This window comes from Coregonus clupeaformis, unplaced genomic scaffold, assembly GCF_020615455.1.
Source record: "Coregonus clupeaformis isolate EN_2021a unplaced genomic scaffold, ASM2061545v1 scaf1343, whole genome shotgun sequence".
NCBI classification, from domain to species: domain Eukaryota; kingdom Metazoa; phylum Chordata; class Actinopteri; order Salmoniformes; family Salmonidae; genus Coregonus; species Coregonus clupeaformis.
The window spans coordinates 29,395-55,000 of record NW_025534797.1 but is presented as its reverse complement, the minus strand read 5'-3'; the positions used below and the strand labels follow the sequence as shown (position 1 = coordinate 55,000).

At 44.3% G+C, this 25,606-nt stretch overlaps 1 pseudogene; it reads left to right on the top strand.

The window, feature by feature from the left end:
* The first annotated feature begins 6,609 nt into the window (after positions 1-6,609).
* LOC123486912 overlaps positions 6,610-25,606 on the top strand; it is a 48,372-nt pseudogene continuing 29,375 nt past the window's right edge.

Below are 25,606 nucleotides of genomic sequence, written 5' to 3'. Positions count from 1 at the left end.
GCCGCGACCGGGAGACTCATGGGCGGCGCACAATTGGTCCAGGGTAGGGGAGGGAATGGCCGCAGGATGTAGCTCAGTTGATAGAGCATGGCGTTTGCAATGCCAGGGTTGTGGGTTCGATTCCCACGGGGGCCAGTATAAAAAAATATGTATTCACTAACTGTAAGTCGCTCTGGATAAGAGCGTCTGCTAAATGACTAAAATGTAAAATGTAGGCTACATTACCCACTATATTGATGTAGGCTACATTACCCACTATATTACAGTATATTGATGTAGGCTACATTACCCACTATATTACAGTATATTGATGTAGGCTACATTACCCACTATATTACAATATGTTGATGTAGGCTGTATTACCCATTATATTACTGCATATTGATGTAGGATACATTACCCACTATATTACAGTATATTGATGTAGGCTACATTACCCACTATATTACTGTATATTGATGTAGGCTACATTACCCACTATATTACTGTATATTGATGTAGGCTACATTACCCACTATATTACAGTATATTGATGTAGGCTGTATTACCCACTATATTACTGTATATTGATGTAGGCTACATTACCCACTATATTACTGTATATTGATGTAGGCTACATTACTCACTATATTACAGTATATTGATGTAGGCTGTATTACCCACTATATTATTGTATATTGATGTAGGCTACATTACCCACTATATTACTGTATATTGATGTAGGCTACATTACCCACTATATTACTGTATATTGATGTAGACTACATTACCCACTATATTACTGTATATTGATGTAGGCTATATTACCCACTATATTACAGTATATTGATGTAGGCTACATTACCCACTATATTACAATATGTTGATGTAGGCTGTATTACCCACTATATTACTGCATATTGATGTAGGCTACATTACCCACTATATTACAGTATATTGATGTAGGCTGTATTACCCACTATATTACTGCATATTGATGTAGGCTGTATTACCCATTATATTACTGCATATTGATGTAGGATACATTACCCACTATATTACAGTATATTGATGTAGGCTACATTACCCACTATATTACTGTATATTGATGTAGGCTACATTACCCACTATATTACTGTATATTGATGTGAGGCTACATTACCCACTATATTACAGTATATTGATGTAGGGCTGTATTACCCACTATATTACTGTATATTGATGTAGGCTACATTACCCACTATATTACTGTATATTGATGTAGGCTACATTACTCACTATATTACAGTATATTGATGTAGGCTGTATTACCCACTATATTATTGTATATTGATGTAGGCTACATTACCCACTATATTACTGTATATTGATGTAGGCTACATTACCCACTATATTACTGTATATTGATGTAGACTACATTACCCACTATATTACTGTATATTGATGTAGGCTATATTACCCACTATATTACAGTATATTGATGTAGGCTACATTACCCACTATATTACAATATGTTGATGTAGGCTGTATTACCCACTATATTACTGCATATTGATGTAGGCTACATTACCCACTATATTACAGTATATTGATGTAGGCTGTATTACCCACTATATTACTGTATATTGATGTAGGCTACATTACCCACTATATTACTGTATATTAATGTAGGCTACATTACCCACTATATTACTGTATATTGATGTAGGCTACATTACCCACTATATTACTGTATATTGATGTAGGCTACATTACCCACTATATTACAGTATATTGATGTAGGCTGTATTACCCACTATATTACTGTATATTTATGTAGGCTACATTACCCACTATATTACTGTATATTGATGTAGGCTACATTACCCACCATATTACTGTATATTGATGTAGGCTACATTACCCACTATATTACAGTATATTGATGTAGGCTACATTACCCACTATATTACAGTATATTGATGTAGGCTACATTACCCACTATATTACTGTATATTGATGTAGGCTACATTACCCACTATATTACAATATGTTGATGTAGGCTGTATTACCAACTATATTACTGCATATTGATGTAGGATACATTACCCACTATATTACAGTATATTGATGTAGGCTACATTACCCACTATATTACTGTATATTGAGGTAGGCTACATTACCCACTATATTACTGTATATTGATGTAGGCTACATTACCCACTATATTACAGTATATTGATGTAGGCTGTATTACCCACTATATTACAGTATATTGATGTAGGCTACATTACCCACTATATTACAATATGTTGATGGAGGCTGTATTACCCACTATATTACTGCATATTGATGTAGGATACATTACCCACTATATTACAGTATATTGATGTAGGCTACATTACCCACTATATTACTGTATATTGAGGTAGGCTACATTACCCACTATATTACTGTATATTGATGTAGGCTACATTACCCACTATATTACAGTATATTGATGTAGGCTGTATTACCCACTATATTACTGTATATTGATGTAGGCTACATTACCCACTATATTACTGTATATTAATGTAGGCTACATTACCCACTATATTACTGTATATTGATGTAGGCTACATTACCCACTATATTACTGTATATTGATGTAGGCTACATTACCCACTATATTACAGTATATTGATGTAGGCTGTATTACCCACTATATTACTGTATATTGATGTAGGCTACATTACCCACTATATTACTGTATATTGATGTAGGCTACATTACCCACCATATTACTGTATATTGATGTAGGCTACATTACCCACTATATTACAGTATATTGATGTAGGCTACATTACCCACTATATTACAGTATATTGATGTAGGCTACATTACCCACTATATTACAGTATATTGATGTAGGCTACATTACCCACTATATTACTGTATACTGTCACAGTACATTGCCCATTATAATAGGGTATATTGCTACAGTATATTACCCATTACAATAGGATACCATTTAGGAGTCAGCCTGCCTCTCATGAAGAATAGGGTGTATTTGGTGATCATTTCATCCAAACCATCATCTGCTGATGTTTTTCTGCTATGTGCTGCTATGGGCTCCTGAGTGGTGCAGTGGTCTAAGGCAAAGCTGTGCCCCTAGAGATCCTGGTTCGAATCCAGGCTCTGTCGCAGCCGGCCGCGACCGGGAGACTCATGGGCGCGCACAATTGGCCCAGCGTTGTCCAGGGTAGGGAGGGAATGGCCGGCAGGGATGTAGCTCAGTTGATAGAGCATGGCGTTTGCAACGCCAGGGGGTTGTGGGTTCGATTCCACACGGGGGCCAGTAAAAAAAAAAATGTATTCACTAACTGTAAGTCGCTCTGGATAAGAGCGCCTGCTAAATGACTAAAATGTAAATGTACTGTGTGTATATAATTGCTGCTATGTAATGTGTATATAATTGCTGCTGGCCTGAAAAGTCTCTATTAAAATGTTTACATTTCTGTATGAGTAATGGACAATACAATCATTCAATCAATCAATCAATCAATTGTTGGTTTCTGCCAGTTTGTTGATACACTTTATATACAAAAGTATGTGGACACCCCTTCAAATTAGTGCATTCGGCTATTTCAGCCACACCCGTTGCTGACAGGTGTATAAAATCGAGCACACAGCCATGCAATCTCCATAGACAAATATTGGCAGTAGAATGGCCCATACTGAAGAGCTCAGTGACTTTCAACGTGGCACCGTCATAGGATGCCACCTTTCCAACAAGTGATTTCGTCAAATCTCTGCCCTGCTAGAGCTGCCTCGGTCAACTGTAAGTGCTGTTATTGTGAAGTGGAAACTTCTAGGAGCAACAACAGCTCAGCTGTGAAGTGGTAGGCCACACAAGCTCACAGAACGGGACCGCTGAGTGCTGAAGCGGGTAGCGTGTATAAACTGTCTGTCCTCGGTTGCAACACTCACTACCGAGTTCCAAACTGCCTCTGGAAGCAACGTCAGCACAACAACTGTCCGTCGGGAGCTTCATGAAATGGGTTTCCATGGCCGAGCAGCCTAAGCACACAAGCCTAAGATCACCATGCGGAATGCCAATGCTTCGGCTGGAGTGGTGGAAACGCGTTCTCTGGAGTGATGATTCACGCTTTCACCATCTGGCAGTGTGACGGACGAATCTGGGTTTGGCGGTTGCCAGGAGAATGCTACCTGCCCCAATGCATAGTTCCAACTGTAAAGTTTGGTGGAGGAGGAATAATAATGGTCTGGGGCTGTTTTTCATAGTTCGGGCTAGGCCCCTTAATTCCAGTAAAGGGAAATCTTAACACAATGACATTCTAGATTATTCTGTGCTTCCAACTTTGTGGCAACAGTTTGGGGAAGGCCCTTTCCTGTTTAAGCATGACAATGCCCCTGTGCACAAAGCGAGGTCCATATAGAAATGGTTTGTCGAGATCGGTGTGGAAGAACTTCACTGGCCTGCACAAAGCCCTTACCTCAACCACATCGAACACCTTTGGGATGAATTGGAACACTGACTGCGAGCCAGGCCTAATCGCCCAGCATCAGTGCCCAACCTCACTAATGCTCTTGTGACTGAATGGAAACTTTTATAAACCAGCATAATATGTTATTCCTTTTTTTTTATCGGGTAAGCAGCTGCAATAGGTAGCAGGCTATCTGTAGATAAATCATTTACAATCCCCTTTTAAGTCTTGCTAATGCATCGAAGATAGCGTTTGATTTTACCAGGCAAAACCAGTCGAGCAACGATCGGACTCAAACAAACGATTTGCCTTGAGACAGTTTTGGGACCTTTTATTGAAATGATTCCCTTCACTGTAATCCAAAATAATAGCAATATAAATCAATTTACGACCCACGGTACCCAGGTGAGTTTCGAGGTTTGAATATCGAGGTAAGAGCGAAAACGAGGTGAGAGAATGAGCTGCGAACGCGTTCCTTTATCTGCTATTGATTAGTTCGGCCTGGGTGAAATCCGGCTTCTGCGTTGACGGTCCGTCACATTTCACGCTGACATCGAGCGAACACACGCCACCATATACACACACCACACGGCTCCAAATATTATCGACAGATCGCAGTTTGGGAGTACAGTAGAGAACGGGGAGTGTATTAAAGGTAGGTGACTGAGGAAAAAAAAAACATGGTATAATGGGACAAACTGGTATTTTCTCAACGTCGAACGAAGAGGTGGATCCCGCTTTTAGCTCGTATTAAATGTATGTTGTGTTTTTTCTTTGAAATTTGAGGTTCACCACTTTTTATTCAGTCAGGGGCGAAAGCTGGATCCCTTCTAGCCATGACCGGGGGTTCTGCGTTTGGGAAACGCTTTCTCTCCGCTGGGACAGACGCGAACTAGCTAAATTGATTCAGGAGCTAGCTTTACACTTAACTAGCTAACAGTAGCTACTAAGGGTACGTTTATAGGCTACTTTTTTTTTTTACATACTGGTAACCAGAGTCGTTTAAAGGGAATTCAAGACATGGGTGACTAGTTAACGTTAGCTTGGTTTTCTCTGTGTGGTTCGGTTCGTTTGGTTCGTTGACAGAGAGCGATGGCTAACTAATATGCTAGCTGGCTAACTAACTGGCTGAATAAGTTGACGACGTACTCACTCAAACTGTCAAAACTAATCCCAAAACTGTACACAACGTTAGACACGGACACGAATGATCTGTTTAGTGTGTTAACACAGTGCTGGTAGTTTGTTGTAACCGAGTATTGGTGCTAAACCGTGTGTTATTGGAAGCTAGCATGCTAGTTAGCTATGGCGTTATAGGATACGGTGCTCTGGGCGGTTTTCACGGAAGTATACTGTACCTAGTTAGCTAGCTGAATAAACTAAGTTTGAGTCCATTCCTAGAAAACATTGAACCGCTGTAGTTTACAAAAAAATAGTATTTCTAAAGTGGAAGTTGGAAGAGTTATATTTTTAGTGTTTCAGTGAAAAGGGACGAGCTCAGTTTTCTTATGTCTTGTGATCCATGAGTACTGGGAATCGAGACAGAAGGACATGGTTTGGAGTTTCCTGAAAGCGTAAACAAAGCTATGTCACAAAATAGTTTGACATTTGAAAGCTAAGTAGTTATAACCAACGACATTAACGTATTTTTTACCTAATCAAATAATCTGCTTTCTATGGGTAGCCTTTTAAAACTGGTTGTTGTTGTGTAGGCTGTTTAGTTAGCTAACGTTATTTTTTTCAAATTTCCATCCAGTCATCAACTGTATTTTCTAAAGTTGTTTTATTTTTATTTATTTTTTTAGAAAGGAAGAGATTTTCTAGTGAGGAAACGGGGAAAACAGAACGATAGAAAAGAAAGCGAGGAAACCCCCAAAAGGAAATGCCAATCGCAGCCACGGGTCAACTGACGACTCAGGAACCCCGTATTTTCTCCCGACTGCCCTCCACCCCGGAGCCTGTACCGAAAGGGGGTAATTTATGTGATGGTGCGGGGGCAGTAGCACGAGTCGCAGGAGCTAACAGAATACGGGGTGCCGAGGGGGGCAGGGAGGACTAGTAGCCAGCTACAGCCAGACCAGCGGCGCTTAGGGGATTTCTGCCGCTCCGTTCTTCCAACTCCAACGGTTCTCCCTCCACAATCCCCACCCACGTCCCCCCTCGCCTCATCTTTCTTCCATCACCACCCCTATCAAATAGCCATGGAGCCCCCCAGGACTCGATCGCGTTCTCGGTCTGGATTCTACCAGCAGTACGGTGCGACCGGCCCCGGGATTAATGCCAACGGGGGAACTGGACCTAACAACAATTACCACCATAGCCAGCAACAACATCAACAGCAGCACCACGACTCGGGGTGCGCACCGCTTGGAGCTCACAGCCACCACACGGAGCAGCACAGCATTGGAGCCCCAGGATCTAACGTCTCCCCTGGTGCTCAGAGGCAGTCGGGACCGCCTGGAGCACATCGCATCTCGGCTGCAGGTAAGCGTTCTCTCATATGCACTCACTAACTGTCAGTCGCCCTGGATAAGAGCGTCTGCTAAATGACTAAAATGTAAATGTAATGTGTAGGCTACCCTTGACCCGACAGGCTAGGGAAACTGCTCTAGGTTTTCTTGTTGTAGCCTCTGCTCTAGTGTCCGGAGGCAGTGTGTGTGTGTCTAATGCATTTAGGCAGTGAGAGGCAGTCTGTTTCTGGGATAGGAAACACAACAGTGTGTGTCTGCTCTTGGGTCCGGAGGCAGTGTGTATGTGTGTCTAATGCATTTAGGCAGTGAGAGGCAGTCTGTTTCTGGGGATAGGAACACAACAGTGTGTGTCTGCTCTGAGTGTCCGGAGGCAGTGTGTATGTGTGTCTCAATGCATTTAGGCAGTGAGAGGCAGTCTGTTTCTGGGATAGGGAACACAACAGTGTGTGTCTGCTCTAGTGTCCGGAGGCAGTGTGTATGTGTGTCTAATGCATTTAGGCAGTGAGAGCAGTCTGTTTCTGGGATAGGGAACACAACAGTGTGTGTCTGCTCTAGTGTCCGGAGGCAGTGTGTATGTGTGTCTAATGCATTTAGGCAGTGAGAGGCAGTCTGTTTCTGGGGATAGGGAACACAACAGTGTGTGTCTGCTCTAGTGTCCGGAGGCAGTGTGTATGTGTGTCTAATGCATTTAGGCAGTGAGAGGCAGTCTGTTTCTGGGATAGGGAACACAACAGTGTGTGTCTGCTCTAGTGTCCGGAGGCAGTGTGTATGTGTGTCTAATGCATTTAGGCAGTGAGAGGCAGTCTGTTTCTGGGATAGGGAACACAACAGTGTGTGTCTGCTCTAGTGTCCGGAGGCAGTGTGTATGTGTGTCTAATGCATTTAGGCAGTGAGAGGCAGTCTGTTTCTGGGATAGGGAACACAACAGTGTGTGTCTGCTCTAGTGTCCGGAGGCAGTGTGTATGTGTGTCTAATGCATTTAGGCAGTGAGAGGCAGTCTGTTTCTGGGGATAGGTACACAACAGTGTGTGTCTGCTCTAGTGTCCGGAGGCAGTGTGTGTGTGTCTAATGCATTTAGGCAGTGAGAGGCAGTCTGTTTCTGGGATAGGGAACACAACAGTGTGTGTCTGCTCTAGTGTCCGGAGGCAGTGTGTATGTGTGTCTAATGCATTTAGGCAGTGAGAGGCAGTCTGTTTCTGGGATAGGGAACACAACAGTGTGTGTCTGCTCTAGTGTCCGGGAGGCAGTGTGTATGTGTGTCTAATGCATTTAGGCAGTGAGAGGCAGTCTGTTTCTGGGGATAGGGTACACAACAGTGTGTGTCTGCTCTAGTGTCCGGAGGCAGTGTGTATGTGTGTGCTAATGCATTTAGGCAGTGAGAGGCAGTCTGTTTCTGGGGATAGGGAACACAACAGTGTGTGTCTGCTCTAGTGTCCGGAGGCAGTGTGTATGTGTGTCTAATGCATTTAGGCAGTGAGAGGCAGTCTGTTTCTGGGGATAGGGAACACAACAGTGTGTGTCTGCTCTAGTGTCCGGAGGCAGTGTGTATGTGTGTCTAATGCATTTAGGCAGTGAGAGAGCAGTCTGTTTTCTGGGGATAGGGAACACAACAGTGTGTGTCTGCTCTAGTGTCCGGAGGCAGTGTGTATGTGTGTCTAATGCATTTAGGCAGTGAGAGGCAGTCTGTTTCTGGGATAGGGTACACAACAGTGTGTGTCTGCTCTAGTGTCCGGAGGCAGTGTGTATGTGTGTCTAATGCATTTAGGCAGTGAGAGGCAGTCTGTTTCTGGGGATAGGGAACACAACAGTGTGTGTCTGCTCTAGTGTCCGGAGGCAGTGTGTATGTGTGTCTCATTTAGGCAGTGAGAGGCAGTCTGTTTCTGGGATAGGAACACAACAGTGTGTGTCTGCTCTAGTGTCCGGAGGCAGTGTGTATGTGTGTCTAATGCATTTAGGCAGTGAGAGGCAGTCTGTTTCTGGGATAGGAATACAACAGTGTGTGTCTGCTCTAGTGTCCGGAGGCAGTGTGTATGTGTGTCTAATGCATTTAGGCAGTGAGAGGCAGTCTGTTTCTGGGGATAGGGAACACAACAGTGTGTGTCTGCTCTAGTGTCCGGAGGCAGTGTGTATGTGTGTCTAATGCATTTAGGCAGTGAGAGGCAGTCTGTTTCTGGGGATAGGGAACACAACAGTGTGTGTCTGCTCTAGTGTCCGGAGGCAGTGTGTATGTGTGTCTAATGCATTTAGGCAGTGAGAGAGCAGTCTGTTTCTGGGATAGGGTACACAACAGTGTGTGTCTGCTCTAGTGTCCGGAGGCAGTGTGTATGTGTGTCTAATGCATTTAGGCAGGAGAGGCAGTCTGTTTCTGGGGATAGGGAACACAACAGTGTGTGTCTGCTCTAGTGTCCGGAGGCAGTGTGTATGTGTGTCTAATGCATTTAGGCAGTGAGAGGCAGTCTGTTTCTGGGATAGGGAACACAACAGTGTGTGTCTGCTCTAGTGTCCGGAGGCAGTGTGTATGTGTGTCTAATGCATTTAGGCAGTGAGAGGCAGTCTGTTTCTGGGATAGGGAACACAACAGTGTGTGTCTGCTCTTGGGTTTGTCAGAGAATACCCAGGCGGAGACAGAGGCAGCGAGGAGAGACGGAGAACTCAAGCTGGTTTAATGCACTAAGGATCTGCTCCTGAAAGGGAGAGGGGGTGGGGGGGCAGGCGGGCGGGCAGGCAGCTGTATCAGGTTGGCATGGTAATGTGTGTGTGACTGCACATGAGGTCTATTCTAATTAAGTAGGCTCTGTTATGTGCTGCCACAGAGCAGCAGCTAGATGGTTATTACATAGTAGTTACATGGAACAAGCAGTTTAGCTTTGTGCATGATGCTGCCACGATGCACTGAGATTAACTCTATAGGCTGTTCCTCTCTCTCTCTCTCTCCGCCTGTTCCTCTCTCTGTCTCCGTCTCTGTCCTTCCGCCGCCTCTGTCTGTCTGTCTGTCCGTGGGTTAAACAGGTCAGAAGAGTCATCCCATTTTGCAATAGCTATTACAGATGAACAAGGTGATACAATGCTACTATACTGGACACAAGTAGTGGCACAATACAATGATCCCATGGCTGTAGTACAATGGCATGTAGGCCTGGATTTAGTCTTTCTTCTAGTAATAATCACCTTTGTCTGACTGTGTGTGACCTACTACATAACTGTGGTCATGTGTAGCTCAGTTGGTAGAGCGTGGCGCTTGCAACACCAGGGTTGTGGGTTTGATTCCCGGGGCCACCCCCATACGTAAAATGTATGCCCGCGTGGCTTTGGATAAAATCGTGTTCTAAATGGCATTTTATATTGTAACAGAAACCAACTAGACTTCACTGAGTAGGAGGCCTGTAACTACCAGGAAGAATACAATGGTACTGGGTAGTAGTGGTGGTGGTGGTGGGGTGGATGTCATTCAATGACCTGTAGATTCTGTCACCTCATCAACCAGAATGGCACATACAACTTGTCTGGATATTTACCTATATTTAGATAAGAGGGTAGATTCATCTATCGTTTTTCATTCAATGTGCTTTATTGTTTTCATCTCTTTTCTCCAGAGTTAATAATTGACTGTGGTTGTTGAACTCCGTTAGTTTCAGTTTAGCTAGGTTTGGAACTGAACAGAACGTTGCATTCTGTTTTACTAGGTTTTGCGTTCATTAGTGAGGGAAGTCCTCACTAATGGTGGTCCTCTGTAGCTCAGCTGGTAGAGCACGGCACTTGTAACGCCAAGGTAGTGGGTTCGATCCCCGGGACCACCCATACACAAAAATGTATGCACACACGACTGTAAGTCGCTTTGGATAAAAGCGTCTGCTAAATGGCATATTATTATTATTATATTATATTAGTGCATACCGCACAAAAACATTTTTGCTACGGAAACAAGCTATTCTAATTGGACAAGTTCAGGTTACTTCCTCCGTTTAAGTCTGTTGTCTTCGGGGGGGGGGGCGGCGTTGTTGTTGTTGTTATAGTAACTAGGCTATATGGAAGAGTGCATGTTAAAACCCCTTTCACACAGTGGCCCGTGCACTGAACCAGAAAACACTGTTTGACTATATAGAGTTTCAGATCTATAGTGAACAGGACCTGGGGAGTGTTTCCCCCTCTAGACTGGACAGCTAACTCCCCAGCACACAGACACCACCTCATTTTGGTCATATTAAATGATGAAATGATGGTGACTGTGTGAGCGTTTTACGTTGCAGCAGTGTTCAGGTGTGTGTGTGTGTGCTGAGCGGCAGTGAACGGTACGCTGGGACTGGAAATACCTGTCTGGGAGAGTGGGTGTCAAAGTTAGAACACACTAACACACACACACACAGTGTAGCACTATTCACAATAAGCTGTGTGTGTATGTGAAGTGGGGAGGACAACACACACACAGACAGGCCTACAGAGAGAGCGAGAGAGAGAGCGCTCCGGACAAGAGGAGAAAGAACGTGGGGGAGAGAGGTGAGGTGGGGAGAGGTGGGGGGAGAGAGGAGAGGTCGGGAGAGGACAGGTGGGGGAGAGGAGAGAGGTGGGAGAGAGGAGAGAGGTATGAAAGAGGACAGGTGGGGAGAGAGGACAGGTGGGGGAGAGGAGAGAGGACAGATGGAGAAGAGGACAGGTGGGGGAGAGGACAGGTGGGGGAGAGGAGAGAGGACAGATGGGGAAGAGGACAGGTGGGGGAGAGGACAGGTGGGGAGAGGAGAGAGGACAGATGGGGAAGAGGACAGGTGGGGGGAGAGGACAGGTGGGGGGAGAGGAGAGAGGACAGATGGGGGAGAGGACAGGTGGGGGAGAGGAGAGCTGAGAGACATGATGACAGCAGGGTGGGGGATGGAAAAGAGAGGTAGACAGAAGAGAGCAGTTTCTAGCGTCATCATGTCAGGAAGCTTCATCCTCCCCACCAGTACTGTCAGTTTGGTGGTTCATCCCCCTTTGGTTAGGGTTTGGGGAGAGGCAAGCTGATCCTAGATCTGTGGCTGAGGTAGTATCTAATGGCAGGACTTGGATTAGCTTTCAAAAATCTGAATTTTCTAAACGCAGACAATAAAAACATCTGCATTTTAAACAATTTCACCACGCTTTTATATTGAAAGTGTTTGCTTCAATATAGTAATGAGGGACGTCCAACTAGATTCATGCAAAACATTCAGCAGGAAATGGCTTCATTTTCATCAGATGACAACAGAAGTGCAACACTATTTGGCTGACAGCCACACATAGTAAATTATCTTCCAATGAAAGACCCAAGGTATTTCTTGCAAAGATGCTGCATGGCCATCAGATTTCTAATGTTTGTCGCATTAGAAAGAGTGTAGCCAGCTGCATTCTAATGTGTTGCGTGAAGTTAATCTTGCATTGTAACTTGCTATTGGAGGAAGACCACACCGGAGGGAGATGGACATCAGCCAGGGCGCTGTCTGCTGATAGGATGCCCCTTCCTGAATGCGGGAATTTGATTGGTCTGACGACGAGAGCAAAGATTTCTCCTCCGAGTGGAGAAGTGCATCTGAAGCCGAACAGACGTTTCAATAGAAGCATTTTAGATCTGTTTACAAAACACAGCAATATATTTTCTCTGCGTTTTTATCATATTTTCTGCGAGGGGAAAAAAACACAGAATTCTGCATTAACGCAACCTCTGAATGGTCTGGGGAGGGGCCAGCTGATCCTAGATCTGTGGTTAACCATTAGATACTAACTTAAGGTTGGGTATTGGGGAGGGGCCAGCTGATCCTAGATCTGTGGTTAACCATTAGATACTAACTTAAGGTTGGGTATTGGGGAGGGGCCAGCTGATCCTAGATCTGTGGTTAACCATTAGATACTAACTTAAGGTTGGGTATTGGGGAGGGGCCAGCTGATCCTAGATCTGTGGTTAACCATTAGATACTAACTTAAGGTTAGGTATTGGGAGGGGGCCAGCTGATCCCTAGATCTGTGGTTAACCATTAGATACTAACTTAAGGTTGGGTATTGGGGAGGGGCCAGCTGATCCTAGATCTGTGCTTAAGTTAGTATCTAATGATTAAAGTAAAGGTTTGGGGGAAGAAGCTAATCTTAGATCTGTGTGCGGGTTGGTTTAACAGTAGCTCAATGTCTGTGACACGCAGAATTGCATAAATTGATGGTTGGAATGGCCGATTTGTGTTTCTGTCCTAATGGATGTAGATCTGAGAGGAGAATGGCTGTCTGATACACACACAATGCCAAGTCACAAGTTTGTGTGTCTGAGTAGATGGCTGGATCTGCATTCTGAAAGCATGCGTGTTTGTCACTGGAGGGGATGTTGCCTGTTGCCTCATTTCCCCCATATGCTCCACACACACACACCCCTTGTACCCATGTAGGCCCCCCCAAAAAAGAAACCCCCTTCACATTCAGCCGTGTGTACCAGATGCCCTTCTCCACAGCCACTTGTGTTTAATAAGGAGTAAGGAGGGGGCTCCTGAGAACAAGCTTACGACTGCAGTGTGTGTGTTTGTGTATAGTACTCACGCCTACAGCATCTGTGTCTCAGGCTCACTGGATGAGTTCCAAATAGCACCCTATTCCCTACATAGTGCACTAGATGTCTTGGTTCCTTAATAGAACATCTATTCTCCTTGTTACAGAGAGAGAGAGAGAGAAAGTGAGGCAGAGCTAGAAGGAGAGAGAGGGGTGCTTGTCAGTCTTCCCACGCTGGTCACCTGCGCCAGGGATGAAAGCTAATGATCCCTCGCTCCTCCACTCCTCCGCTCCCCTCCTTGAAGGTCCTCTGTACCCCTCTCCTCCCTTTCTGCTTCCTTCCTTTTACCCCTCTCCTCTCTGCTCCCTCCTTCATCCTAACCTCTCCATCTCTCTCTCTCTCTCGTTCTCCTCCGTCGCTTTTGTCTGAAGAGGGTATCGTTCTGATGTATCACTCAATGTTCCTCTCATTCTGAAAGAGGGGTTAGTCTGTTTGGTTACTCCTCTCCTCCTGAAAGAGGGTTAGTCTGTTTGATTACTCCTCTCTCTCCTGAAAGAGGGTTAGTCTGTTTGATTACTCCTCTCCTCCTCGTGAAGTGGGGTTAGTCTGTTTGATTACTCCTCTCCTCCTTCTGAAAGAGGGGTTAGTCTGTTTGATTACTCCTCTCCTCCTGAAAGAGGGGTTAGTCTGTTTGATTACTCCTCTCCTCCTGAAAGAGGGTTAGTCTGTTTGATTACTCCTCTCCTCCTGAAAGAGGGGTTAGTCTGTTTGATTACTCCTCTCCTCCTGAAAGAGGGGGTTAGTCTGTTTGATTACTCCTCTCCTTCTGAAAGAGGGGTTAGTCTGTTTGATTACTCCTCTCCTCCTTCTGAAAGAGGGGTTAGTCTGTTTGATTACTCCTCTCCTCCTGAAAGAGGGGTTAGTCTGTTTGATTACTCATCTCCTCTCCCTGAAAGAGGGGGTTAGTCTGTTTGATTACTCCTCTCCTCCTCCTGAAAGAGGGGGTTAGTCTGTTTGATTACTCCCTCTCCTCCTTCTGAAAAGAGTGGTTAGTCTGTTTGATTACTTCTCTCCTCCTCCTGAAAGAGGGGGTTAGTCTGTTTGATTACTCCTCTCTCTCCTCCTGAAAAGAGGGTTAGTCTGTTTGATTACTCCTCTCCTCCTCATGAAAGAGGGGTTAGTCTGTTTGATTACTCCTCTCCTCCTTCTGAAAGAGGGGTTAGTCTGTTTGAATACTCCTCTCCTCCTGAAAGAGGGGTTAGTCTGTTTGATTACTCCTCTCCTCCTCCTGAAAGAGGGGTTAGTCTGTTTGATTACTCCTCTCCTCCTGAAAGAGGGGTTAGTCTGTTTGATTTCTCCTGCTCCTGAAAGAGGGGTTAGTCTGTTTGATTACTCCTCTCCTCCTTCTGAAAGAGGGGTTAGACTGTTTGAATACTCCTCTCCTCCTGAAAGAGGGGTTAGTCTGTTTGATTACTCCTCTCCTCCTCCTGAAAGAGGGGTTAGTCTGTTTGATTACTCCTCTCCTCCTCCTGAAAGAGGGGTTAGTCTGTTTGATTACTCCTCCTCCTTCTGAAAGAGGGGTTAGTCTGTTTGATTACTCCTCTCCTCCTCCTGAAAGAGGGGTTAGTCTGTTTGATTACTCCTCCTCCTGAAAGAGGGGTTAGTCTGTTTGATTACTCCTCTCCTCCTGAAAGAGGGGTTAGTCTGTTTGATTACTCCTCCTCCTGAAAGAGGGGTTAGTCTGTTTGATTACTCCTCTCCTCCTGAAAGAGGGGTTAGACTGTTTGAATACTCCTCTCCTCCTGAAAGAGGGGTTAGTCTGTTTGATTACTTCCCTCTCCTCCTGAAAAGAGGGGTTAGTCTGTTTGATTACTCCTCTCCTCCTGAAAGAGGGGTTAGTCTGTTTGATTACTCCTCTCCTCCTTCTGAAAGAGGGGTTAGTCTGTTTGATTACTCCTCTCCTTCTGAAAGAGGGTTAGTCTGTTTGATTACTCCTCCTCCTGAAAGAGGGGTTAGTCTGTTTGATTACTCCTCTCCTCCTGAAAGAGGGGTTAGTCTGTTTGATTACTCCTCTCCTCCTTCTGAAAGAGGGGTTAGTCTGTTTGATTACTCCTCTCCTCCTGAAAAAGGGGTTAGTCTGTTTGATTACTCCTCTCCTCCTCCTGAAAGAGGGGTTAGTCTGTTTGATTACTCCTCTCCTCCTCCTGAAAGAGGGGTTAGTCTGTTTGATTACTCCTCCTCCTTCTGAAAGAGGGGTTAGTCTGTTTGATCACTCCTCTCCTCCTCCTGAAAGAGGGGTTAAGTCTGTTTGATTACTCCTCCTCCTGAAAGAGGGGTTAGTCTGTTTGATTACTCCTCTCCTCCTGAAAGAGGGGTTAGTCTGTTTGATTACTCCTCCTCCTGAAAGAGGGGTTAGTCTGTTTGATTACTCCTCTCCTCCTGAAAGAGGGGTTAGACTGTTTGAATACTCCTCTCCTCCTGAAAGAGGGGTTAGTCTGTTTGATTACTCCTCTCCTCCTGAAAGAGGGGTTAGTCTGTTTGATTACTCCTCTCCTCTCCTCCTGAAAGAGGGGTTAGTCTGTTTGATTACTCCTCTCCTCCTCCTGAAAGAGGGGTTAGACTGATTTGATTACTCCTCCTCCCTTCTGAAAGAGGGGTTAGTCTGTTTGATTACTCCTCTCCTCCTCCTGAAAGAGGGGTTAGTCTGTTTGATTACTCCTCTCCTCCTTCTGGAAAGAGGGGTTAGTCTGTTTGATTACTCTCTCCTCCTCCTGAAAAGAGGGGTTAGTCTGTTTGATTACTCCTCCTCCTTCTGAAAGAGGGGTTAGTCTGTTTGATTACTCCTCTCCTCCTCCTGAAAGAGGGGTTAGTCTGTTTGATTACTCCTCCTCCTTCTGAAAGAGGGGTTAGTCTGTTTGATTACTCCTCTCCTCCTCCTGAAAGTGGGGTTAGTCTGTTTGATTACTCCTCTCCTCCTCCTGAAAGAGGGGTTAGTCTGTTTGATTACTCCTCTCCTCCTTCTGAAAGAGGGGTTAGTCTGTTTGATTACTCCTCTCCTCCTGAAAGAGGGGTTAGTCTGTTTGATTACTCCTCTCCTCCTCCTGAAAGAGGGGTTAGTCTGTTTGATTACTCCTCCTCCTGAAAGAGGGGTTAGTCTGTTTGATTACTCCTCTCCTCCGAAAGAGGGGTTAGTCTGTTTGATTACTCCTCCTCCTGAAAGAGGGTTTTGTCTGTTTGATTACTCCTCTCCTCCTGAAAGAGGGGTTAGACTGTTTGAATACTCCCTCCTGAAAGAGGGGTTAGTCTGTTTGATTACTCTCTCCTCCTGAAAGAGGGGGTTAGTCTGTTTGATTACTCCTCTCCTCCTGAAAGAGGGGGTTAGTCTGTTTGATTACTCCTCTCCACTCCTTCTGAAAGAGGGGTTAGTCTGTTTGATTACTCCTCTCCTTCTGAAAGAGGGGTTAGTCTGTTTGAATACTCCTCTCCTCCTGAAAGAGGGGTTAGTCTGTTTGAATACTCCTCTCCTCCTGAAAGAGGGGTTAGTCTGTTTGGTTACTCCTCTCCTCCTGAAAGAGGGGTTAGTCTGTTTGAATACTCCTCTCCTCCTGAAAGAGGGGTTAGTCTGTTTGATTACTCCTCTCCTCCTGGAAAGAGGGGGTTAGTCTGTTTGATTACTCTCTCCTCCTGAAAAAGAGGGTTAGTCTGTTTGAATACTCCTCTCCTCCTGAAAGAGGGGTTAGTCTGTTTGATTACTCCTCTCCTCCGAAAGAGGGAGTTAGTCTGTCTGTTTTGTTTTTACTCTTTATTGTTTAGGGTTTGGGCCTACCACCACTCTGATACCACAACTGAACACTGACTGTATCCCAAATAGCACCCTATTCCCTATATAGTACACTACTTTAACCATGGGCCCCATGGGTCTCTAGTTAAAAGTAGTCAATTCTGTGAGAATAGGTGCTATTTGGGACACAGTCACTAAGTCCTTTGCGTGGAGAGGATTATGATAACTTTTTTAGAAAGGATCTATTTCTTCTAGATATTAATACAGAGACCCAGAATAGTTAGATATATTTATGTTTATTAGATAGGCTGTCTTTTCCTATCAAGGAGGAGAAACAGAGGAGGACAGACAGAGGAGTTTAAGATGATTCATAATGAACCAGGCCAGGAGAGGGGCTGATACAGTCTGTCTGAGGGGAGTGATGAGGAGAGGGGAGAGGGCTGATACAGTCTGTCTGAGGGGGAGTGATGAGGGAAGAGGAGAGGCTGATACCGTCTGTCTGGGGGAGTGATGAGGAGAGGGCTGATACAGTCTGTCTGAGGAGTGATGAGGAGAGGGCTGATACAGTCTGTCTGAGGGAGTGATGAGGAGAGAGAGAGGGCTGATACCGTCTGTCTGAGGGGAGTGGTGAGGAGAGGGAGAGGGCGCTGATACCCCGTCTGTCTGAGGGGAGTGATGAGGAGAGGGGAGAGGGCTGATTACAGTCTGTCTGAGGGAGTGATGAGGAGGAGAGAGGAGAGGGCTGATACAGTCTGTCTGGGGGGAGTGATGAGGGAGAGGAGGAGGGGCTGATACAGTCTGTCTGAGGGGGAGGGGAGAGGAGAGGGGAGGGCTGATACAGTCCGTAACTGAGGGGAGGGAGAGGGAGGGGAGAGGCTGATACAGTCTGTCTGAGGGGGAGTGATGAGGAGAGGGGAGAGGGCTGATACAGTCTGTCTGAGGAGGAGAGGAGAGGAGAGGCTGATACGTCTCTGTCTGGGGGAGTGATGAGGAGAGGGAGAGGGGCTGATACCGTCTGTCTGAGGGGAGTGATGAGGAGAGGGTGATAGGGCTGGTCTGGTCTGAGGGGGAGTGATGAGGAGAGGGAGAGGCTGATACAGTCTGTCTGAGGGAGTGATGAGGAGAGGGGAGAGGGCTGACACAGCCTGTCTGAGGGAGTGATGAGAGGAGAGTGGGAGAGGGCTGATACAGTCTGGTCTGAGGGAGGGGAGAGGAGAGGGAGAGGGGGGATGAGGAGAGGGAGAGGGCTGATACAGTCTGTCTGAGGGGAGGGGAGAGAGAGAGGCTGGATACGCCTGTCTGGGGGAGTGATGAGGAGGAGGGAGAGGGCTGATACCGTCTGTCTGAGGGGGAGTGGGAGGAGGAGAGTGGCTGGATACCGTCTGTCTGGGGGAGTGATGAGGAGAGGGGGCTGATACAGTCTGTCTGGAGGGGAGTGACGAGGAGAGGGGAGAGGGCTGACACAGTCTGTCTGGGGGGAGGATGAGGAGAGGGGAGAGGGCTGATACAGTCTGGTTTGGGGAGAGACGAGGAGAGAGGAGAGGGCTGATACAGCCTGTCTGGGGGAGGGAGGAGGAGGAGAGGGAGAGTGATACAGTCTGTCTGAGGAGTGATGAGGAGAGAGGAGAGGGTTGATACAGTCTGTCTGGGGGAGTGATGAGGAAAGTTTACAAGGGAGAACATGTGAGCCAAAGAGCAGAGGGAGGAGGGAGGCGTTGGCGCTGCTGTTTTTGGCATTTCCTTTTTCCTATGTTCATGAGTTCTCGAAACAGGGAAGCCCAAACCCCACTAGCCAAATCTACACTCTTTCTATGGTGTTCTCTCCTTTCACTCTATCCCTCCATTCCTGCCCTCTGTCACGGTTCCCTCTCACTAATTTCTGTTTCTCTCTCTTTCATTGTCTATCCCCCATTCCTGCCCTCTGTCACGGTTTCCCTCTCACTAGTTTCTGTTTCTCTCTTTCTTTCACTCTATCCCTCCATTCCTGCCCTCTGTCACGGTTTCCCTCTCACTAGTTTCTGTTTCTCTCTTCCCCCCTCTTTTCTTTCCTTCTCTTTCTTACTCATTCTGTTCTTCTTCTCTCTGTTTAGGCCTACCTCTCTTCTGTTCTTCCTCCTCTGTTTAGTCCTATCTCCTTCTTCTTCTTCTCTTTTCTCTGTCCTCCTCCTCCTCCTGGCTGGCTCAACTGTTCCTTCCCTCTTTCCTTCCCCTGGGCTTAGTTGCTCTCTCTCTCGTTCCTTCTCTCTCTCTGCGCTCCTTCTCTCTCTCGCTCCTTCTCTCTCTCGTCTCGCTCTCTCTCTCTCTCGCTCCTTCTCTCTCTCTCGCTCCTTCTCTCTCTCGCTCCTTCTCTCTCTCGCTCCTTCTCTCTCTCTCCTTTTACCTTTCTCCTTCCTCATTGCCACACCCTCTCTCTATTTGCCTTTTTTTTAAGTTTGTGTTGTAAACAGTTGGCAGAATGTGTTGAACAGGTGTGTGTGTGAAGGAAATGTGGCAGCAGCAGAGCACAGGACAGCTGAGCAGCTTCAAACACTACTGATGTGTAGAGAGAGAGAGACATGGAGAGTCTGCTAGGCCCTGTCTGTCAGTGAAGGAGGGAGAGAGGGGGGGAGATTCTGCTGGGCCCTGTCTGTCAGTGAAGGAGGGAGAGAGGGAGGGGAGAGTCTGCTAGGCCCTGTCTGTCAGTGAAGGGAAGGGGAGAGAGGGAGGGGAGAGTCTGTTGGGCCCTGTCTGTCAGTGAAGGAGGGAGAGAGGGAGGAGGAGAGTCTCTGCTGGGCCCTGGTCCTGTCAGTTCTTAGGAGGAGAGAGGGGAGGAGAGTCATGGGCCCTGTCTCTAGTGAAGGAGGGAGAGAGGGAGGGGAGAGTCTCAGGGCCCTCTCCTCAGTGAAGGAGGGAGAGAGGGAGGGGAGAGTCTGCTGGGCCCTGTCTGTCAGTGAAGGGAGGGAGAGAGGGAGGGGAGAGTCTGCTGGGCCCTGTCTGTCAGTGAAGGAGGGAGAGAGGGGAGGGAGAGTCTGCTGGGCTTCTGTCTGTCAGTGAAGGAGGGAGAGAGGGAGGAGAGTCTGCTGGCCCCTGTCTGTAGTGAAGGAGGGAGAGAGTGAAGAGAGAGGGAAAGGAGAGAAGGTCCATGTGGTATGTGTGTGGGGGTTTGCATGGAAGTAGAACGCGTGTATGTGTTGGTGACTGTAGTCCAGGAGTGAGCGAGCATGAGTGCCTGGTGTGTGTGTGTGTGTGTGTGTGTGTGTGGGGCCTTGTTTATGGGCTTCCTGGTGACTGTCTGAGGAGCGAAAGCACTTCGAGGGTTCTACCTAAATGGATCCTTATAGTGCACTACTTTGGACCAGAGCTCTACGAGCCTAGCAAAAGTAAGTTGCGCTATATAGGAATAGGGTGTCATCTGGGGACACTAGAGACATGGATCATTACGTCATACGGCAAACACTACGAGTTAGGACGGGGGAGGTGGAGGGAGGGGATGAAAACTAGGGGGAGAGTGTCACCTCCTGTAGTTTTACAATGGAAGCCCTACTTTAATGACACACACACACACACAGTCCCACGGGTGCTGGTCAGTCACGTGGGTTAGTTTATTCTCTCTGTCTTTTAAGAGCGTAGCGTTTTAGTGTCTGGTGAAGACCTGTTATTCTACAAGGCTGGCGGCCCAAGTTATACGGCTGTTGATGTGTTGTGTTCAGATGTCTTAAGATCTTCGTAAGTGTCCTCTCCCTCACGCTCTATCTCGTGGCGTCATCACACGCTCTGCTTCTCTCTCCTCTCTCTCTCTCGCCTCTGTCTCGCTCTCTCACGTCTCTCTCTCGCTCTCTCATCTGGTCTTTTAGATGTTTAAAAGTTACTGAGAAATAATCTCACCAGCTACTTCTAAGAGAGATGGAGGGAGAAACGATACGAAAAAGAGGAGAGATAGAAAGGGATGTGGTAATGAGGGAGAGAGGGAGGAGGGAGAGGACTGAAAGAGAGTGTGGGTATACATGAAGAAGAGATGGGGGGGCTGGTGATATGTAGATGGAAGGTGTGTGTGTGGGAGTGATGGAGAGAGAGAGAGGGAGAGAGAGAGAGGGTGTAATGTTTTGGAGGGAGTGATGGTGATGAAATGAGGGAGGAGGAGAAGAGGAAATAGCTGATGCTTCCTGAAAATCAATAGCTGTCAAGAGAAGCCACAATCTCTCTCTCTCTATACTCCTTTTTCATCGATCTTCCCTCTCTCTCCCATCCTCCCTCTCTCTCTCTCCACTCATCCTCCCTGTCTCTGTCCTGTTCTCTCCTGTCCCATGGTGTGTAACTGTCCTGTTCTCCCCCTGTCCCATGGTGTGGTGACTGTCCTGTTCTCTCCTGTCCCATGGTGTGTGCACTGTCCCTGTTCTCTCCCCTGTCCCATGGTGTGTGACTGTCCTGTTCTCTCCTGCTCCCATGGTGTGTGACTGTCCTGTTCTCTCCTGTCCCATGGTGTGTGACTGTCCTGTTCTCTCCTGTCCCATGGTGTGTGACTGTCCTGTTCTCTCCTGTCCCATGGTGTGTAGACTGTCCTGACAGTTGCAGCAAACTCAAACTAACATCGAAAAACAACCTATCATGCGAACAAACAATGTAACTGGCCAAGAAACACGAGGACAAAGTCACACTTTTAGTAGTCTTTCTGGTCAATTAGATCGTGTATCTACATGTGGGCTTTGGATTGAGGTAAATAAAGGAAAGTAAAACTATCTTTTCATCACTAGTGTTCTTTAGTCTTCTCCTCTTAGATGAGGTGGCCTTGACCAGACTAACAAGAGTCCCAAATGGCACCCTATTCCCTGTTTAGCGCACTACTTTTGACCGAGTAACAGTCTGGTGGTGATGTGGTGGGATTCTGCTTTAATCCTGTGTTTGCCGTGTGTGTTTGCCGTGTGTGTGTGTGTGTGTGTGTGTTTGCCGTGTGTGTGTGTGTGTTTGCCGTGTGTGTGTGTGTTTGCCGTGTGTGTGTGTGTTTGCCGTGTGTGTGTGTGTGTGTGTGTGTGTGTGTTTGCCATGTGTACGCTATATTGTTTACTGCTTCTGAATGTACTGACTGTAGCTAGTCCTTTTGTCTTTCTCTAATCTCTCACACTAGAGACCCTAACTCACACAAACATGTTGTTTTCTATGTTAAGGTCCAGATGTTAGATAATCAAAACAATAATAGGGATACATCTATATAAACCTATATAGCCCTTAGTATCATATTGTCTCTATAAACCTATATAGCCTTAGTATCATATTGTCTCTATAAACCTATATAAGCCCCTTAAGTATCATATTGTCTCTATAAACCGATATGGCCTTAGTATCATATTGTCTCTTATAAACCTATATAGCATTTCAGTATCATATTGTCTCTATAAAACCTATATAGCCTTAGTATCATATTGTCTCTATAAACCTATATAGCCTTAGTATCATATTGTCTCTATAAACCTATATAGCCTTAGTATCATATTGTCTCTATAAACCTATATAGCCTTCGTATCATATTGTCTCTATAAACCTATATAGCCTTAGTATCATATTGTCTCTATAAACCTATATAGCCTTAGTATGATATTGTCTCTATAAACCTATATAGCCTTAGTATCATATTGTCTCTATAAACCTATATAGCCTTCGTATCATATTGTCTCTATAAACCTATATGAGCCTTCGTATCATATTGTCTCTATAAACTCTATATAGCATTAGTATCATATTGTCTCTATAAACCTATACTAGCCTTCGTATCATATTGTCTCTATAAACCTATATAGCCTTAGTATCATATTGTCTCCTATAAACCTATATAGCCTTAGTATGATATTGTCTCTATAAAACCTATATAGCCTTAGTATCATATTGTCCTACTAAACCTATATAGCCTTAGTATCATATTGTCTCTATAAACCTATATAGCCTTAGTATGATATTGTCTCTATAAACCTATATAGCCTTAGTATCATATTGTCTCTATAAACCCTATAGCCTTAGTATCATTATTGTCTATATAAACCTATATAGCCTAGTATCATATTGTCTCTATAAACCTATATAGCCTTAGTATCATATTGTCTCTATAAACCTAAACAGCCTTAGTATCATGTTGTCTCTATAAACCTATATAGCCTTCGTATCATATTGTCTCTATAAACCTATATAGCCTTAGTATCATATTGTCTCTATAAAACCTATATAGCCTTAGTATGATATTGTCTCTATAAACCTATATAGCCTTAGTATCATATTGTCTCCTATAAACCTATATAGCCTTAGTATCATATTGTCTCTATAAACCTATATGGCCTTAGTATCATATTGTCTCTATAAAACCTACTAGCCTTAGTATCATATTGTCTCCTATAAACCTATATAGCCTTAGTATCATATTGTCTCTATAAACCTATATAGCCTTAGTATGATATTGTCTCTATAAGCTCTATATAGCCTTAGTATCATATTGTCTCTATAAACCTACTACAGCCTTAGTATCATATTGTCTCTACTAAGCCTATATAGCCGTAGTATCATATTGTCTCTATAAACCTATACAGCCTTAGTATGATATTGTCTCTATAAACCTATATAGCCTTAGTATCATATTGTCTCTATAAACCTATACAGCCTTAGTATGATATTGTCTCTATAAACCTATATAGCCTTAGTATCTATTGTCTCTATAAACCTAATCCCTTAGTATCATATCTGGTCTCTATGCCTATATAGCCTTAGTATCATATTGTCTCTATAAACCTATATACCTTAGTATCATATTGTCTCTATAAACCTATATAGCCTTAGTATCATATTGTCTCTATAAACCTATATGGCCTTAGTATCATATTGTCTCTATAAACCTATATAGCCTTAGTATCATATTGTCTCTATAAACCTATATAGCCTTAGTATCATATTGTCTCTATAAACCTATATGAGCCTTAGTATCATATTGTCTCTATAAGCCTATATAGCCTTAGTATCACTATTGTCTCTATAAACCTATATAGCCTTAGTATCATATTGTCTCACTATAAACCTATATAGCATTAGTATCATTATTGTCTATATAAACCTATATAGCCTTAGTATCATATTGTCTCTATAAACCTATATAGCCTTAGTATGATATTGTCTCTATAAACCTATATAGCCTTAGTATCATGTTGTCTCTATAAACCTATATAGCCTTAGTATCATATTGTCTCTATAAACCTATATGGCCCCTTAGTATCATATTGTCTCTATAACCTATATAGCCTTAGTATCATATTGTCTCTACTAAACCTATATAGCCTTATATCATATTGTTCTATAAACCTATATAGCCTTAGTATGATATTGTCTCTATAAGCCTATATAGCCTTAGTATCATATTGTCTCTATAAACCTATACAGCCTTAGTATCATATTGTCTCTATAAGCCTATATAGCCGTAGTATCATATTGTCTCTATAAACCTATACAGCCTTAGTATGATATTGTCTCTATAAACCTATATAGCCTTAGTATCATATTGTCTCTATAAACCTATATAGCCTTAGTATCATATTGTCTCTATAAGCCTATATAGCCTTAGTATCATATTGTCTCTATAAACCTATATAGCCTTAGTATCATATTGTCTCTATAAACCTATATAGCCTTAGTATCATATTGTCTCTATAAACCTATATGGCTCAGTATCATATTGTCTCTATAAACCTATATAAGCCTTAGTATCATATTGTCTTATAAACCTATGCCTTAGTATCATATTGTCTCTATAAACCTATATAGCCTTAGTATGATATTGTCTCTATGCCTATATAGCTCTCTAGTATCATATTGTCTCTATAAACCTATACAGCCTTAGTATCATATTGTCTCTATAAGTCTATATAGCCTTAGTATCTTATTGTCTCCTATAAACCTATACAGCCTTAGTATGATATTGTCTCTATAAACCTATATAGCCTTAGTATCTATATCTGTCTCTATAAACCTATATAGCCTTAGCATCATATTGTCTCTATAAACCTATACAGCCTTAGTATCATATTGTCTCTATAAACCTATATAGCCTTAGTATCATATTGTCTCTATAAACCTATATAGCCTTAGTATCATATTGTCTCTATAAGTCTATATAGCCTTAGTATCATATTGTCTCTATAAACCTATATAGCCTTAGTATCATATTGTCTCTATAAACCTATATAGCCTTAGTATCATATTGTCTCTATAAACCTATACAGCCTTAGTATGATATTGTCTCTATAAACCTATATAGCCTTAGTATCATATTGTCTCTATAAACCTATATAGCATTAGTATCATAGTGTCTCTATACAAACCTATATAGCCTAGTATCATATTGTCTCTATAAACCTATATAGCCTTAGTATCATATTGTCTCTATAAACCTATATAGCCTTAGTATCATATTGTCTCTATA